Source organism: Ranitomeya imitator, chromosome 2, assembly GCF_032444005.1.
Source record: "Ranitomeya imitator isolate aRanImi1 chromosome 2, aRanImi1.pri, whole genome shotgun sequence".
In the NCBI taxonomy this organism is placed as follows: domain Eukaryota; kingdom Metazoa; phylum Chordata; class Amphibia; order Anura; family Dendrobatidae; genus Ranitomeya; species Ranitomeya imitator.
Window position 1 is genome coordinate 367,237,496 of NC_091283.1, and position 16,526 is coordinate 367,254,021.

Consider the following 16,526-nt stretch of genomic DNA (forward strand, 5'->3'; position numbering starts at 1 on the left):
TTCTGCTCAGCTGTTGTGTTCACCTTGCCTCTGCCATGTTCTATCTGGCTCTCCGTGTTGCTTGACCACAGCAGCTGTTCTAGTCAAGTTTACCACTACCTCTGTTCCGTGCTTTGTGGTTGAATTGTTTCTTACATACCAGTTATGCCACTGAGGATTGATATTTAACCTCTTAATTGTCCATGACTTAATATTATGTGATGTAGCATGTCAGGGTATTTGAATCGGGCATAGGAGCAGAGGAAGTCAGAATGAAGCTGCCGTTGATTGGCTGCAGGGTTTTTGAACAATGTCCGCTGGCATCTTTGGAAAGGTGCCTGCAGCAGAAGTGAGTACAGGCTACCGTATTTTTCAGACTATAAGATGCACTTTTTTACCAAAAAATTTTGTGTGCATCTTATAGTCGGAATATACTTACAAATATTGTGGTGGCAGCAGGAGTCGGGCGATTCTGCGGTGGTCCCGGTCCGGCGCTGCAGGGCGATGATCACACTTCATTCCCAGGCTGGTGCGGCAGATTTGGCGGTGGTGCTCTGTGGTGCCGGGGGCTCCGCTGGCATTTTGTGAAAGCCCGGAGGACCCTGCACATCCATTTCTGCGATATTATGGCCTCCGGGAAAATGGTCGCCGGGGGCAGCGCATGTTAAGATTGAGATCTCGGCAAAAAGATCTCGTCCCGAGATTTCTTTTCTTGAGATCTCGGGACAAGATCTCATTGCCGAAATCTCAATCTGCTGCGATGCGGTAGCCTCTGGGAAAATGGCCGCAGTAAAGTTTTTCTTTATTAATAAATTTGCAAAAGTTACTACATTTCTGTTTTTTTTTTCATTCACGATAGATTGCAGAGTGTACATTAATGTGAAAAAAATGAACTTTTTTGAATTTACCAAGTGGCTGCAATGAAATAAAGAGTGAAAACTTTAAAGGGGTCTGAATACTTTCCATATCCACATTAAATCAAAGATCTTATCCAATAACCAACAACCTCCAGCCATGCAACAAAAGGCTAGCCAGGACTCAGTTTATATAGGAGATGGGAGTGGCTAACAGTCGTTTTTTGCCATCGGGATCCATTTTTTTTCTCATAGACTTGTATTAACGAAGGATCTATCTCTCTCCGGAACTGCTAGCCAGTTGCGGGCGAAAAAACGGATCCGTCGCATCAGTTTTTCACAATTCGCTGGGTTGAGCCTGATGGCAAAAAAACTGATGTGTGAAAGTAGCCTTATAGTCCGAAAAATACGGTAATCAACCTGATTGGTAGACGTGGTCACAAGAAGAAATAAAAACGCCAGAAATGTGTTTTTTTTTGGCTCCTACTCCTCCCTAAAATAAAATAAAGGCAGATCAAAATATCATGTATGCTCAAAAATGCTATCAATAAAAACATTGGCTCGTCAAGCAAAACATCAAGCTTTCATCTAGCTCAATCAATAAAAACACAGCAATTTTAGGCTATGTGCCCACGTTCCAGATTTTTAGCGTTTTTTAGCGTTTTTGGGCCAATTTCCGCTGCTAAAACGCTACATTAAGCATCCCATTATTTTAATGCATTATGCAATTTTTTGTGCCCATGATGCTTTTTTTCTGCAAAAAGAACGCATCGCGGAAAAAAACGCATTTGTATTTGGACCATTGGAGAAAAAACGCTAAAAATCCACAAAAAAACCCCCCAACAAATATGAGCAAAAACACGATAAAAACGCTAACAAGACACAAGCGGATTTCCTGCGAAGGGAGTCCGGATTTCTTCGGGAAAATTCTGCATACTTTCAGCTACGTGGGCACATAGCCTTACAGGTCTCGAAAAATGGCCAACACAAACACCTACTTTTTTTTTACAAATCTTTGAGGTTTTTTTTGTTTCCTTAAATAGTAATCTTTAACAAGTTTTGCATCACTTAATCGTACTAACTTGGAGAATCATGATTCAGAGTACCTCTTAGGCCGGGATCACACACAACGAGATACGACCGAGTCTCGCAGGTTAAAACCAAGCTCGGGCATCGGCACTCCAGAGCGGAGCGGGCGGCCGCATAGCAATACATGGAGCCGCACGCTCCCTTCTGGAGTGCCGGTGCCAGAGCTTGGTTTTAACCTGCGAGACTCGGCCATATCTCGCTGTAGTATGACTCCGGCCTTTATTTCCGGTACCAGAAGAAACGGTCCTGGAGCTATCTGTTTCCATGTGTCCGTGTGTGCACGTAGGCCATCCGTGTGTCATCCGTGTGCTCAGGCGCGGGCTGGGCCGGGTGGAAAAGGGGCATGTGTCCCCCGGGCCGGTCACCAAGCAGCTGATTCGGGCTGCTGGGCGCTGTGTTCTCTATGTCCTGGCAGCTGCCTCACAGTGGAGCTGCAGACACGCCCCCTTCTCCCTGTGTGCGCCGGCTCCAGAGGTACAGGAACACTGCTGCATGTAACTGCTGGAGATCTGCATGTGGATGGCCCAGACATCAGTGAGTACCTTCAGCTCTGTGTGCGGTGAGGGGGTGAACGCTGCTGCTCACCTCCCGATAAGTCCAGGGCCGGTCTCTATAGTATCAGTGGCCGCTCTGCTGATGCTCACAGATTTATTGCAGGAGTCTGAACTTTCACCCTGTCAGTGCCAGGTCATCGGCTCCAGGGTCACCAGACTGCAGGAAAGTTCAGCCTCCTGCAATAAATCTCCCTATACCGAGAGTGAGCACAGACTGTGTACAGAATCCAGCACTGGAGTGACCAAGCCTGAACCTGGTGACCAGACATCACATGCTATATACATGGCCCTGTATATATACAGTGCATGTATGTCCAGGGCCAGGTGCAGGATTGATCCATCCAGTGTATATAACATTGTATATCTGTGCCTATGGTATACCACTATCAGGGGCGTAACTACAGAGGTTGCAGCAGGGCCCGGAGTGTTAAGGGACCCCTAAGCACGCTGAGCTACAAAATGGGCCACCGGCCCTCTAAATCCTCTGCACAGGCCCTGGTGCGTGCTCTTTTGGTGAACGCGCTGACCAAGGCCGTGGCGGCCCACATGAGCACAGCCCTCATTTGTGCTTGCGTACACGGCTGCAGCTTTTGTCAGTGAAGGCAAACAGGAGAGCGCACGCACCAGGGCCTGTGCAAAGGTTTGAAAAGGCCGCCACCACACGCAGAGACACCTGAGCGCTCTCCTCACCAATCCCCGTCCGGCATCCGCCCCACGCCCTTAGCACCTCCGATGCCGGCTGGACAGTGGACCCTCCTCATCCTCCACTATCTCAGGTGAGAACCAAGATGAAACCTTTTGTAAGTATATGCAGCATTTGCAGTTTGACCTGTCTAATGTATATTGTATACTGTTGTATATACATTATATAGGTGAAACGTACATTATACAGGTGATACCACTGTGTGTAATATACTGCGACCGCTGTGTATAGCCCATATAGGTCAGCCGCAGTGTTTATGTGCGTGTGTGTATATATATATATATATATATATATATATATATATATACATACATACACAGACACACACACACACATTTGTACACACACAGCGTCTGGCCTTTATGGGCTATACATAGCGGTCGCAGTATATTACACACAGTGGTATCAGCTATATAATGTACATACCGCAGTCGCGGTTTCACCTATATAATGTATGTGTGAGTGAGTGTGTGTGTGTGTCTATGTATGTGTGTGTGTACGCGCGTGCATGTATGTATGTGTATGTATGTATATATATACTGTATGTGTGTGTGTGTGTCTATGTGTGTGTGTGCGTGCCTGTATGTATGTGTGTCTATGTATGTGTATGTGTGTGTCTGTGTGTGTGCATGCATGTATGTATGTGTGTCTATGTATGTGTATATATAGATATGTGTGTGAAATGTTGCCAGAATATGTGGGTAAATTAAACCCTGCACGTTTTTATATTGAACTATGGAGTGCTGCCTCGTTTTTGGATACATATATATATACACGTAATTGTTGGACTACAAGACGCTCCGGATTATAAGACGCACCCCAAATTTTGAGGAGAAAAATAAGAAAAAAATATTTTTTAATAAAATGGTGGTGCTTCTTATAATCCATGCGTCTTATTGCTTACTGGGTGCAGTGAAGGGGGGTCTCAGGGTCGTTGCTGGAGGAGGCAGGAGTGGGGTGATGCTGCAGGCCAGGATGAGGGGGGCACTGATGTGCGGTGTGATGGTGTGGGTGGTCTTGTGCTGGTGCATGTCTGGTGCTGCTGCTGGGTATCTCTGGATGCCTGGCGGTTGCTGGCCGGTGCTGCGGGTGTCTCCGGTGCCCAGCAGTGCTGCGTGGGTGTCCGGCGCTGCCATTTTGCGACAGGCCAGAGCCCCAGTAATTCCACGGTTCCCTGTGTGTGTGCGGTGGACTCCGAGAATATGGCCGAGAATATGGGCTAATAAAGAGTCCACTGCTTAAAGGGATTGTCTCCCACTAGGACAACCTCGTCTTAAACTAAATGTTCGGCCGCGATAAATTAATAAAACCTATACTCACCTGCCGTGCCAGCGCCGTTCCCACAGAGGCTGTGATGTGGTGTTATGACACGTGATGCCCGGAACCAATCAGTGCTGGTGTCACTGTCTTCGCCTTCAGACAAACTGAACATGAAGAGGACGTGCAGGGTGAGCTGCTTGATCCCGGACGTCCTCTTCATGTTCAGATTGTGCGAAGATTGAGACAGTGACACCAGCACTGATTGGTGCCGGGCATCACGTGTCACAACACCACATCACAGCCTCTGTGGGAACGGCGCTGGCACAGGAGGTGAGTATAGGCTTTATTAATTTATCGGGGCCGAACATTTAGGGGTTGTCCTAGTAGTGGACAAGCCCTTAAATATTTGGTGCTGCTCAGTTTTATATACTGTATATAGCCTGCGTGGTGTAAATCTTAGTATCTGTGTATGTACACCGCACAGTACCACTCCTCCTGTCCTGTATATATACACTGCACAGTGCCACTCCTCCTGTCCTGTATATATACACTGCACAGTACCACTCCTGCTGTATATATACACTGCACAGTACCACTTCTGTGTATATACACTGCACAGTACCACTCCTCCTGTCCTGTATATATACACTGCACAGTGCCACTCCTCCTGTCCTGTATATATACACTGCACAGTACCACTCCTGTCCTGTATATATACACTGCACAGTACCACTCCTCCTGTCCTGTATATATACACTGCACAGTACCACTCCTCCTGTCCTGTATATATACACTGCACAGTACCACTCCTGCTGTATATATACACTGCACAGTACCACTCCTCCTGTCCTGTATATATACACTGCACAGTACCACTCCTGCTGTATATATACACTGCACAGTACCACTTCTCCTGTATATATACACTGCACAGTACCACTCCTCCTGTCCTGTATATATACACTGCACAGTACCACTCCTGCTGTATATACTGCACAGTACCACTTCTCCTGTATATATACAATGCACAATACCGCTCCTCCTGTCCTGTATATATACAATGCACAATACCGCTCCTCCTGTCCTGTATATATACACTGCACAGTACCGCTCCTCCTGTCTTGTATATATACACTGCACAGTACCAATCCTCCTGTCCTGTATATATACACTGCACAGTACCGCTCCTCCTGTCCTGTATATATACACTGCACAGTACCACTCCTCCTGTATATATACACTGCACAGTACCACTTCTCCTGTCCTGTATATATACAATGCACAGTACGACTCCTCCTGTCCTGTATATATACAATGCACAGTACCACTTCTCCTGTCCTGTTCTCGGATAGGCGACATTGGTCTTTGGGAGGGTTAATATTGGTTTATTATTTTCAGGAATACTATGGGAAAATAAAATATATATATATATATACTGTATATTGGAAAACACATTTAAATGGATTATACCAAGTAATTCCCTTTCCCGAGAACTTTGTAGTTGCTGGGGTCCGAACGCTGGGACCCCCATGATCTTGAGAACCGGCGCTCTAAAGAAGCGATCAATCGTGCGCACTGCGACGGCATTCAAACATAGCTCTTCCAATAACACCTTTAAGAGGAGCGTTGAAGAACACAACACAGTATAGGAAAATCCACTGATCGGGTGTCGGGGAGTGTTATAGTCTGTGGGCTGGTGGGGTTTGTGTGGCATTGCTCCTTTTTTGTTCCAGTACGGCCCTGGACAGCTCTGCAGGGAGGCTGCCATACTTTGTACTGGTTTTATTCCCTGCACATAGTAGGGTAGCTGAAGGTTTCAGGTAGCAGTGTCATCGCCCTGTGTTGTTCTGTAGCCCACATTCCCACCCTGACTATATACAGTGGCAACTAAGGGGTAGACAGCAGTTCCTTATGAATAGTAGGGTCAGTGGGTAAATGTGTCTACCTGTTTTACAATGGTATGGCCCAAATGTTAGCTGAGGTAAAACATTGCCAGAAGCTAAGAGGCACTAACATGTCCATACACAGGCACTAATGCCCTCACACTTCTGCCAGTATGTACTGCTGTGTGTGTGGCAGTAGTTTTTCTAATAGCCTTATCACACCTGTCTACCATACTTCCTTGAGGCGGGATGGGAACTAAAGTTGATGTGTTCTAATATTGAGCTCCCATTTCCCAGCTCTGGAAATTCACCACTTACGGTTGGAGGATTGGCAGTGATTACATGGTTTAGAGGAGCACACTTCCATTTATAAGGGGTTGACCCCGTCAGGCTGGGTTTACAGGAGGGATACCCTCCGCGAGGCTGGAGGTTGTGGTGTGTATACAGAATGTAAACTTCACTCTTGTGAACCCAGCCTACAACTAATTATGTAATGGTGCATGTATTACTAATGCAGATGACGTTTGCGTGTGTCGCCATTTCTAATTCATCTATATATTTTGGCATGGGGGGACCCCATTTGACAGTTCGCAGCGGGGCCCATAACTTTTGCAGTTACGCCACTGCTCTGTAGTAAGCTCTGTTCTGCTCCCATATCTCTGGAGTAAGATCAGTTCTGCTCCCATATCTCTGGAGTAAGATCAATTCTGCTCCCATATCTCATAGTAAGCTCTGTTCTGCTCCCATATCTCTGTAGTAAGCTCTGTTCTGCTCCCATATGTCTGTAGTAAGATCAGTTCTGCTTCCATATCTCATAGTAAGCTCTGTTCTGCTCCCATATCTCTGTAGTAAGCTCTGTTCTGCTCCCATATCTCATAGTAAGCTCTGTTCTGCTCCCATATCTCTGTAGTAACCTCTGTTCTGCTCCCATATGTCTGTAGTAAGCTCCGTTCTGCTCCAATATCTCTGTAGTAAGCTCTGTTCTGCTCCCTTATCTCTGGAGTAAACTCGGTTCTGCTCCCATATCTCTGTAGTAAGCTCTGTTCTGCTCCCATATGTCTGTAGTAAGCTCTGTTCTGCTCCCACATCTTTGTAGTAAGCTCTGTTCTGCTCCCATATCTCTGTAGTAAGCTCTGTTCTGCTCCCATATGTCTGTAGTAAGCTCTGTTCTGCTCCCATATCTCTGTACTAAGCTCTGTTCTGCTTCCATATGTCTAGTAAGCTCCGTTCTGCTCCCATATGTCTGTAGTAAGCTCCGTTCTGCTCCCATATCTCTGTAGTAAGCTCTGTTCTGCTCCCATATGTCTGTAGTAAGCTCTGTTCTGCTCCCATATCTCTGTACTAAGCTCTGTTCTGCTTCCATATGTCTAGTAAGCTCCGTTCTGCTCCCATATGTCTGTAGTAAGCTCCGTTCTGCTCCCATATCTCTGTAGTAAGCTCCGTTCTGCTCCCATATGTCTGTAGTAAACTCCGTTCTGCTCCCATATCTCTGTAGTAAGCTCTGTTCTGCTCACTTATCTCTGGAGTAAGATCAGTTCTGCTCCCATATCTCATAGTAAGCTCCGTTCTGCTCCCATATGTCTGTAGTAAGCTCCATTCTGCTCCCATATCTCTGTAGTAAGCTCTGTTCTGCTCCCTTATCTCTGGAGTAAGATCAGTTCTGCTCCCATATCTCATAGTAAGCTCTGTTCTGCTCCCATATCTCTGTAGTAAGCTCTGTTCTGCTCCCATATCTCATAGTAAGCTCTGTTCTGCTCCCATATCTCTGTAGTAACCTCTGTTCTGCTCCCATATGTCTGTAGTAAGCTCCGTTCTGCTCCCATATCTCTGTAGTAAGCTCTGTTCTGCTCCCTTATCTCTGGAGTAAGATCAGTTCTGCTCCCATATCTCATAGTAAGCTCCGTTCTGCTCCCATATCTCTGTAGTAAGCTCTGTTCTGCTCCCATATGTCTGTAGTAAGCTCGGTTCTGCTCCCATATCTCTGTAGTAAGCTCTGTTCTGCTCCCATATCTCATAGTAAGCTCTGTTCTGCTCCCATATCTCATAGTAAGCTCTGTTCTGCTCCCATATCTCTGTAGTAAGCTCCGTTCTGCTCCCATATCTCTGTAGTAAGCTCTGTTCTGCTCCCATATGTCTGTAGTAAGCTCTGTTCTGCTCCCATATGTCTGTAGTAAGCTCCGTTCTGCTCCCATATCTCTGTAGTAAGCTCCGTTCTGCTCCCATATCTCTGTAGTAAGCTCTGTTCTGCTCCCTTATCTCTGGAGAAAGCTCAGTTCTGCTCCCATATCTATGCAGCAAGCTCAGTTCTGTTTCCATATCTCTGTACCAGCATGTTTTTAAAGCCTGTTATGTCTGCTGCTTTAATGCAATGGCCAGAGGTAAGCAAGAAAAAGGAGGGCCACCACAACTGAAGGGCCACTGCCTTGTGATTGCCCCCCAGGCTGAAAAGTGCCAGCCAGCCCCTGCGTGTGCTATCTGTGTATTGATAAAATTTGTTTCAATTTTAACCCTATGACTTTAAAAAAGCACAAGGACAGCACACGGACGGCATCCGTGTGCGGTACGTGTTTAAACGCACCCATTGACTTTAATGGGTCTGTGTGATCCGTGCCCTCCCACGAACACTGACATGTCTCCGTGTTTTGCACACAGACACACGGTCCAGGAAAATACACTTACATCTGCAGAGACACATTTATTTTAATGTGTCTACATGTGTCAGTGTCTCCGGTATGTTAGGAAACTGTCACCACACGTAGCGGAGCCACTGACCTGTGAAACTAGCCTAAGACAGAATGTATTCCTCAAAAAAAAAAACACACAAAAACCATGGCAGAATTGCATTTATTTACAATTTCAGAAAAACTTGGAAATTAGTTTCTCGTCTTTCAAAACATTGAATAGTAAAGTGAATGGTCTCATTTTACAACTTGTCTGGCCGAATAAAGCATAATACTTTTTTCCATATAGTGAATATACAACGACGTTATGTGGAATATTGCTTTTTATTTGCATTTTAGGTAACAGATGTCTTTTTATAACTACATATATTTTTTAAATTCTAAATTGCCTTTTTTTCTCATTTGTTTTTACCTTGTTATGTTTTCTTGTACAATTTGTCAATAAAATGCAGTTATATGAAAAAGTTTGGGCACCTCTATTAATCTTAAGCTTAATGTTTTATAAAAATTGTTTTTTTTGCAACAGCTATTTCAGTTTCATATATGTAATAACTGTTGGACACAGTAATGTTTCTGACTTGAAATGAGGTTTATTGTACTATCAGAAAAAGTGCAATCTGCATTCAAACAAAATTTGACAGGTGCATAAGTATGGGCACCCCACCAGAAAAGTGACATTAATATTTAGTAGATCCTCCTTAAATAAATAACAGCCTCTAGTCGCTTCCTGTAGCTTTTAATGAGTTCCTGGATCCTGGATGAAGGTATTTTTGACCATTCCTCTTTGCAAAACAATTCCAGTTCAGTTAAGTTTGATGGTCGCCGAGCATGGACAGCCCGCTTCAAATGATCCCACAGATGTTCAATGATATTCAGGTCTGGGGACTGGGATGGCCATTCTAGAAGAGTGTAATTGTTCCTCTGCATGAATGCCTGAGTAGATTTGGAGCGGTGTTTTGGATCATTGTCTTGCTGAAAGATCCATCCCCTGCGTAACTTCAACTTTGTCACTGATTCATGAACATTATTGTCAAGAATATGCTGATACTGAGAGGAATCCATGCGTCCCTCAACTTTTTTTTAATTTAAATAAATTTTTATTAAGAATAACAAGGCAATTAACATGTTACATTTACATTTTCAATATATAGTATTTCCCCCCTCCTCCCCCTTCAAACAGCTCCCTTCGATCCCAAAGCCCCCCACCCCCACCCCACAAAGCAGCTCATCTTGTTAATTACTACCATCATTAAAACAATAGAGTATCTAATCCCTCAACCATTCGTATAAGCCACACTTCACATTACTATCCCATAGCAATCCATGGAGACCACATTTTATTGAACGTTTCAGTTTTCCCTTTCTTCTTATAAATCCCTTTTTCTAGTGTCAGGCCCTGTTTCACATACTGGAGGAACTCTCCTCTTGACGGCGGCTCTTCCCTAATCCAGTTTCTAGCTATCACCTTCCTAGCCATATACAACAATCTGGCTATAGCTATCTTTAGGTGTTTATCCACTCCAATCTCATCCACGCATCCCAACAAACAGACAACTGGATCCCTTGGCACCGTGCATCCATACACACCTTCCATACGACTCAAAACTACCACCCAGAAGGCAGCCAACCTCGGACATGTCCACATCATATGGAAAATGTCTGCATCCGTAGACTTACACCTCGGACATTCAGAGTCATTACGCAATCCTGCCTTATATAGCACCATCGGAGACCTATAAACTCTGTGTATCACATAGAGCTGTGACAGTCTATACGGTTCACTCAGCGACAGTCTTGGGATCCATTCCAACACCGACTCCCAAGTCTCGTTATCTATTGGGCCCAAATCCCTTTCCCATTTAGCTCTTGCCATTATTGGAAACCCCAATAGAAAAGTGTGCAACAGATCCCTGTACAGAGTGGATATGACTCCTCCAGTCGTCCCATCATTGCACAGATACTCCAGTACTATATCCCTTTGAATCCTAATACCTCCGTTCCTACTCTGAGCTCCAAAGGCATGCCTCATCCGCAAATATTGATACTCCCCTGCAGACCCAAGACCAAATTCCGCCTGCAATTGGGAAAATGATTTCAGTTCACCTTGCTCAATTATTTGATACACATACTGAATCCTTTTGCCCAACCACTCTATCAGTACCCCCAATGCCTCAAATTCTTTCAGATTGTTATTATGCCATAGCGGCGAGTATCTAGTCAAGTCCGTGATCCCACGTATGTGCCTCAATCTACTCCACAGCTTGCGTATCAACAGCAAAGTCGGATATAGCTTCCCCAAACTCTCCAAGGATCCATCCTCCAAACATTGCACCACTGGCCTTCTTTTTATCACCGCCTCCATCAACCGCTGTACTGCCCCAGATGACCCCCCATGCGCCCAGCCCCTTAAATGCTGACTCTGGGCTGCAAGAAAGTACAACTCAGGGTTAGGCAATGCCAGACCCCCATCATCCTTGGGTCGCTGAAGTGTCTCCAGTTTGATACGCGGATGCTGCCTCCCCCAAATCAGATTCCTAAACAGAGAGTTGATCTGTCTAAATTTCCCACGTGGTATCCAAACCGGCGCATTGTGAAGAATATACAATATTTTCGGCATCAGAATCATTTTGATAAGACTTACTCCAATTTATCCTAAGTCCCGACACTGATCCGAATCGTTCAATAATCCCAATGGCTCCCTCCAAGGATGCAACCGGGTCAGCCAGAAACAACAAAATATCATCCGCATACAACGCCACCCTTTCTTCAATCACCCCATATTTAAACCCCGTCATCTCATCAGACTGTCGAAGCGTAGCGGCCAGTGGTTCCACCGCCAGAGCAAACAAAAGGGGGGAAAGCGGACACCCCTGTCTCGTCCCTCTAGCCAGTTGTATGGTCCGTGACAACTCCCCGTTTACCCTAACCCTGGCCATCGGCATCGAGTACATTAATTGAATCCATGATATGAACTGTGGTCCAAACCCCATTCTTCGCAACACCTGCCAGAGATACCCCCACTCCACACTATCGAACGCCTTGTGAGCGTCTAAAGATGCAATAACTCTCTGGCCACAGTTATCGGCTTTGAGTTGCAAGTTCATATACAGCCTTCGTAGATTAATCGCAGTTGACCTATCAGGCATAAAGCCAGACTGGTCTGAGTGTATCAGGCCAGAAATAACACTTGTCAACCTCATCGCCAACACCTTAGCCAGGAGTTTAACGTCGATAGTAAGCAAAGAAATTGGCCGATATGAATCCGGCTGTGTCGGGTCTTTCCCCTCCTTTGGAATCACCACTATTGTGGCCTCCCGCATAGATGCCGGTAGCCTTCCACCATTCGTAGCCTCTTCCAAGACCGCCTTCAATTTAGGGATCAACACTTCCCCCAAGCTTTTATAAATTTCGGCAGGAAATCCGTCTACGCCAGGCGCCTTCCCATTAGCCATCGACTGCAATGCCCGTCCCAGTTCCTCCTCCGTAATGGGAGCCTCCAAATCCTCCCTAGCTGTGTCACTCAGCCTCGGGAGCTCCAACTCCTCAAGGAACGCCACCGTGTCCTCCATTGACCCATCTACCCAAGAGGAGTATAAGTCTGCGTAAAAATCTGCAAAAGTCTCCAAAATCTCTGAAGTCTCAGAAACAGCAACACCACTCCCAGTCACCAAAGAGTGAACAAAGGAAGTATTTCTTTGGGCAGATGCCACCAGCGACAGCAAATGACCCACTGATTCACCCTCCTGGTAATAGGCCAAATTCATGAATTCCCTCTTCCTTTCAGCCTTACTCAGCAAGACCGCCTCTAGCTGGCTTTGAGCTGCCTTTAACCTCCTCCCAGCCTCCAAAGTACCCATTATTACCATCTCATCTTCAGCCACCCTCAGCCCATCTATCGCCAGCCTCTCTGCCTCTCTCGATTTCCGCTTACACCTGCTAATATCCCTAAACAACAGCCCTCTCAAGTACGCTTTAATGGTTTCCCACACAGTAAGCACATCTACGCTACCCTCATTTATCTTAAAAAATTCCACCAATTCCTTCTTAATCTTCTCCAAGTCTATACTGTGTAGCCAATTAGGGTGAATTTTCCACTCCCTTCTGCTCCCGTTCCGTGTCCCCACTGATCGAAATTCCACTTCAACTGGACTATGGTCTGAGAGAGCCCTAGGTAAATATCTCACGTCCCTTACCATCGTATCTAGTAATCGGTTACCCAGTGCCAGATCAATCCTAGACAGAGTACCATGAGCTGGTGAGTAGCATGAATACGCCCTTTCCCCGATATGCCTAACTCTCCATAAATCAACCATGCCCACTTCCCCGAAATAAGTCCCAAACGTAGTGGTATGTCCCGCCGTCCTATTCTGGGGGTTTTTGTTCTTATCCCAAAAGTCATCACATATATTATTAAGGTCGCCGATAATTAGTAATGGTAACGGTCCCCAGCGCTCTACCCTCTCCAGCACCTCTCTTATCTTCTTGCTTGAGTATGGGGGCGGAATATACATTGCCACTATACACATCAATACTCCATTCATTTTACATTTCACCACCACATACTGACCATTGACATCCTCTTTTACCATTACCTCCTCATACTGCACCCCCGCAGGTATTAACACAGACACACCCCTAGAATACGTCGAGAAAGTAGAATGATACGCCCTCTGTATCCAGCGCCTATTCAATATGTTCACCCTCTCCCGCACTAAATGTGTCTCCAGCAGGCATATCATTGAGACTTTCTGTTCTCGGACATACTGCAGACTTGCCGCCCGCCGTGTTTTATCCACCAGACCTCTCACATTCCAACTCAATATTTTAATACAATCTCCCATCATGTGGCTCATCTTTTCTTAAAGTATCCAATTTCCCAAGTATGAGCTGCCCCAACCCTCCCACCCCCCCTGCCCCCTCCCAACTTACCCCCCTAACCCCCCCAATATAACGCATTCTTCCTCTCATCAAGAGTGGGGCTCCACTGCCCACTGCGAACACTCTCCCTTACTTAACCCTCTCCATTCGCGTCCCGCTGCCATAGCAATCACAATTTCCCCCCCAACTTTCACTTTATTGTATCTTAACATTTCAACTTATATTAACATATAGAAAAAGTACCAAACCAGTTCACAGTACCCAGCATAACCCTCCTCCCCCGTACTTAGTAGTTGGTACTGTCCCCTCCGGCCATTCCTTCAATATGGCCCAGCAAAACCCCCAACAGTTGCTCAACTCTTTAACCATTGCTAACGAGCGCAGAACTCTCCTCCATCGACAGAGAAAACAAATCCCAACTGGATCTTGCCGAAATGTCAGTCGCCCATTCCCTTAAGTTTTTTCTCATGAGTATCAAGCCACTGGGTAGCGTCCTCCGGTGTCAAGAAAAAGTGGGTCTTATTAAAAGCCACCAGTCTCAGCTTGGCGGGAAACATCACTGAGTACTGCACTCCCAGCTCCCTCAGTCGCCGCTTGACTCCAGTAAACTTCATCCGCTGTTTCTGAACCGCAGCGGAATAATCCGGATAAATGGCGATTTTCTGACCTCCAGCCGTCAGGTCCTCCATCTCTCTAGCCTTTCTAAGGATAATGTCTCTGTCCCTGTAGTTCAGTATTTTAGCAAGCATGGTACGGGGATTTGCTCCTGGGGCAGGGGGCTGCGGCGGGACCCTATGAGCCCGTTCAACAGCAAAGACTTTTGTCAACACTGTGTTCCCAATCTTCTCCAGCAGCCAGTTCTCCACAAACTCAGTGGGATTTCTCCCCTCAGTCTTTTCAGGCAGCCCCACTACACGTATATTATTTCTTCTGGATCTATTTTCCAGATCCTCATTTTTGGCAGCGAGCTCGGCTATTGCTTGGGCGAACTTCTTTTCAGCTTTTTGTAGCTTAACTATGTGATCTTCTGCCGTGCTCACCCTCTCCTCCACCACTCCTATACGTTTGTCCATTTTCTGCAGAGCCGCATTAATCTGTGCCGTGTCCCCTTTAACTTCCTGCATCTGCTGGGCCAAGGAGTTCAGGGATTGCTGACATGAAGAGATCAGTGTGATAACATCTCTAAGAGTCGGCTCCTCTCCCTGTGATATGCCTCCAGGTCCCCCACTAGCCCCAGCCATGCTGCCTCTCTCCTTCCCCCTCTGTACCTCATGCTGCTCGGCTGTGCTTGCTTCCTCCTCCTCCTGGTCAGCTCCAGCTCCAGATCCTGGTTCTGCCTCCTCAGCAGCCTCCACTCTGGCATACTGCTGCAGCTTTGCGGCCACCTCCATGCGTCGCTGACATGCGGCGTTCTCCTTCTCGGCGTCCTCCCTAGCATCGGAGCCATCTTGGCTGGCTCCTGCATCGCTGGTGCCAGCGTCTTTCTGCCGCTTCCTGGTCATCGCTGCCGACTCCGGACCTGCTGCTCCGCACCGCTGCACTCTCCGGACCTTCAGCCAGCCGGATTTAGGTGAGTTTACCCGAAAATCGGGGTTAAAGCAGGATTTTTGTCCTTATGGCAGCAGGAGCACTCTTCCCTGCTTCCACTCACATGGCCAGCTAGGACACGCCCCCCGCGTCCCTCAACTTTAACAAGATTCCCGGTGCCGGCGTTGGCCACACAGCCCCAAAGCATGATGGAACCTTCATCAAATTTTACTGTTGGTAGCAAGTGTTTTTCTTGGAATGCTGTGTTTTTTGGCCGCCATGCATAACGCCTTTTTGTATGACCAAACAACTCAATCTTGGTTTCATCAGTCCACAGGACCTTCTTCCAAAAAGAAATTGGCTTCTCCAAATGTGCTTTTGCATACCTCAGCCGACTCTGTTTGTGGCATGCTTGCAGAAACGGCTTCTTTCGCATCACTCTCCCATGCAGCTTCTCCTTGTGCAAAGTGCGTTGTATAGTTGACCGATGCTCAGTGACACCATCTGCAGCAAGTTGATGCTGCAGCTCTCTGGAGGTGGTCTGAGGATTGTCCTTGACTGATCTCACCATTCTTCTTCTCTGCTTTTCTGATGTTTTTCTTGGCCTGCCACTTCTGGCCTTAACAAGAACTGTACCTGTGTTCTTCCATTTCCTTACTATGTTCCTCACAGTGGAAATTGACAGGTTAAACCTCTAAGACAGCTTTTTGTATCCTTCCCCTGAACAACTATGTTGAATAATCTTTGTTTTCAGATCATTAGACAGTTGTTTTGAGGAGCCCATGATGCCACTCTTCAGAGGAGATTCAAACAGGAGAACAACTTGCAAGTGGCCACTTTAAGTAGCTTTTCTCATGATTGCATACACCTGGTTATGAAGTTCAAAGCTCAATGAGGTTAGAAAACCAAAAAAAGTGCTTTAGTAAGTCAGTAAAAAGTAGGTAGGAGTATTTAAAACAAGAAAATGATAAAGGTGCCCATACTTATGCACCTGTCAAATTTTGTTTGAATGCAGATTGCACATTTTCTGTTAGTACAATAAACCTCATTTCAAGGCAGAAACATTACTGTGTCCAACAGTTATTACATATATGAAACTGAAATAGCTGTTGCAAAAA

General features: G+C 46.1%; 1 protein-coding gene across 1 annotated transcript in view; it reads right to left on the reverse strand.

The window, feature by feature from the left end:
- The window catches only part of LOC138663912 (zinc finger protein 665-like), a 298,942-nt gene that overhangs the window by 169,285 nt on the left and 113,131 nt on the right, over window positions 1-16,526 (reverse strand). The gene's annotated exons all lie outside the window — the stretch shown is intronic.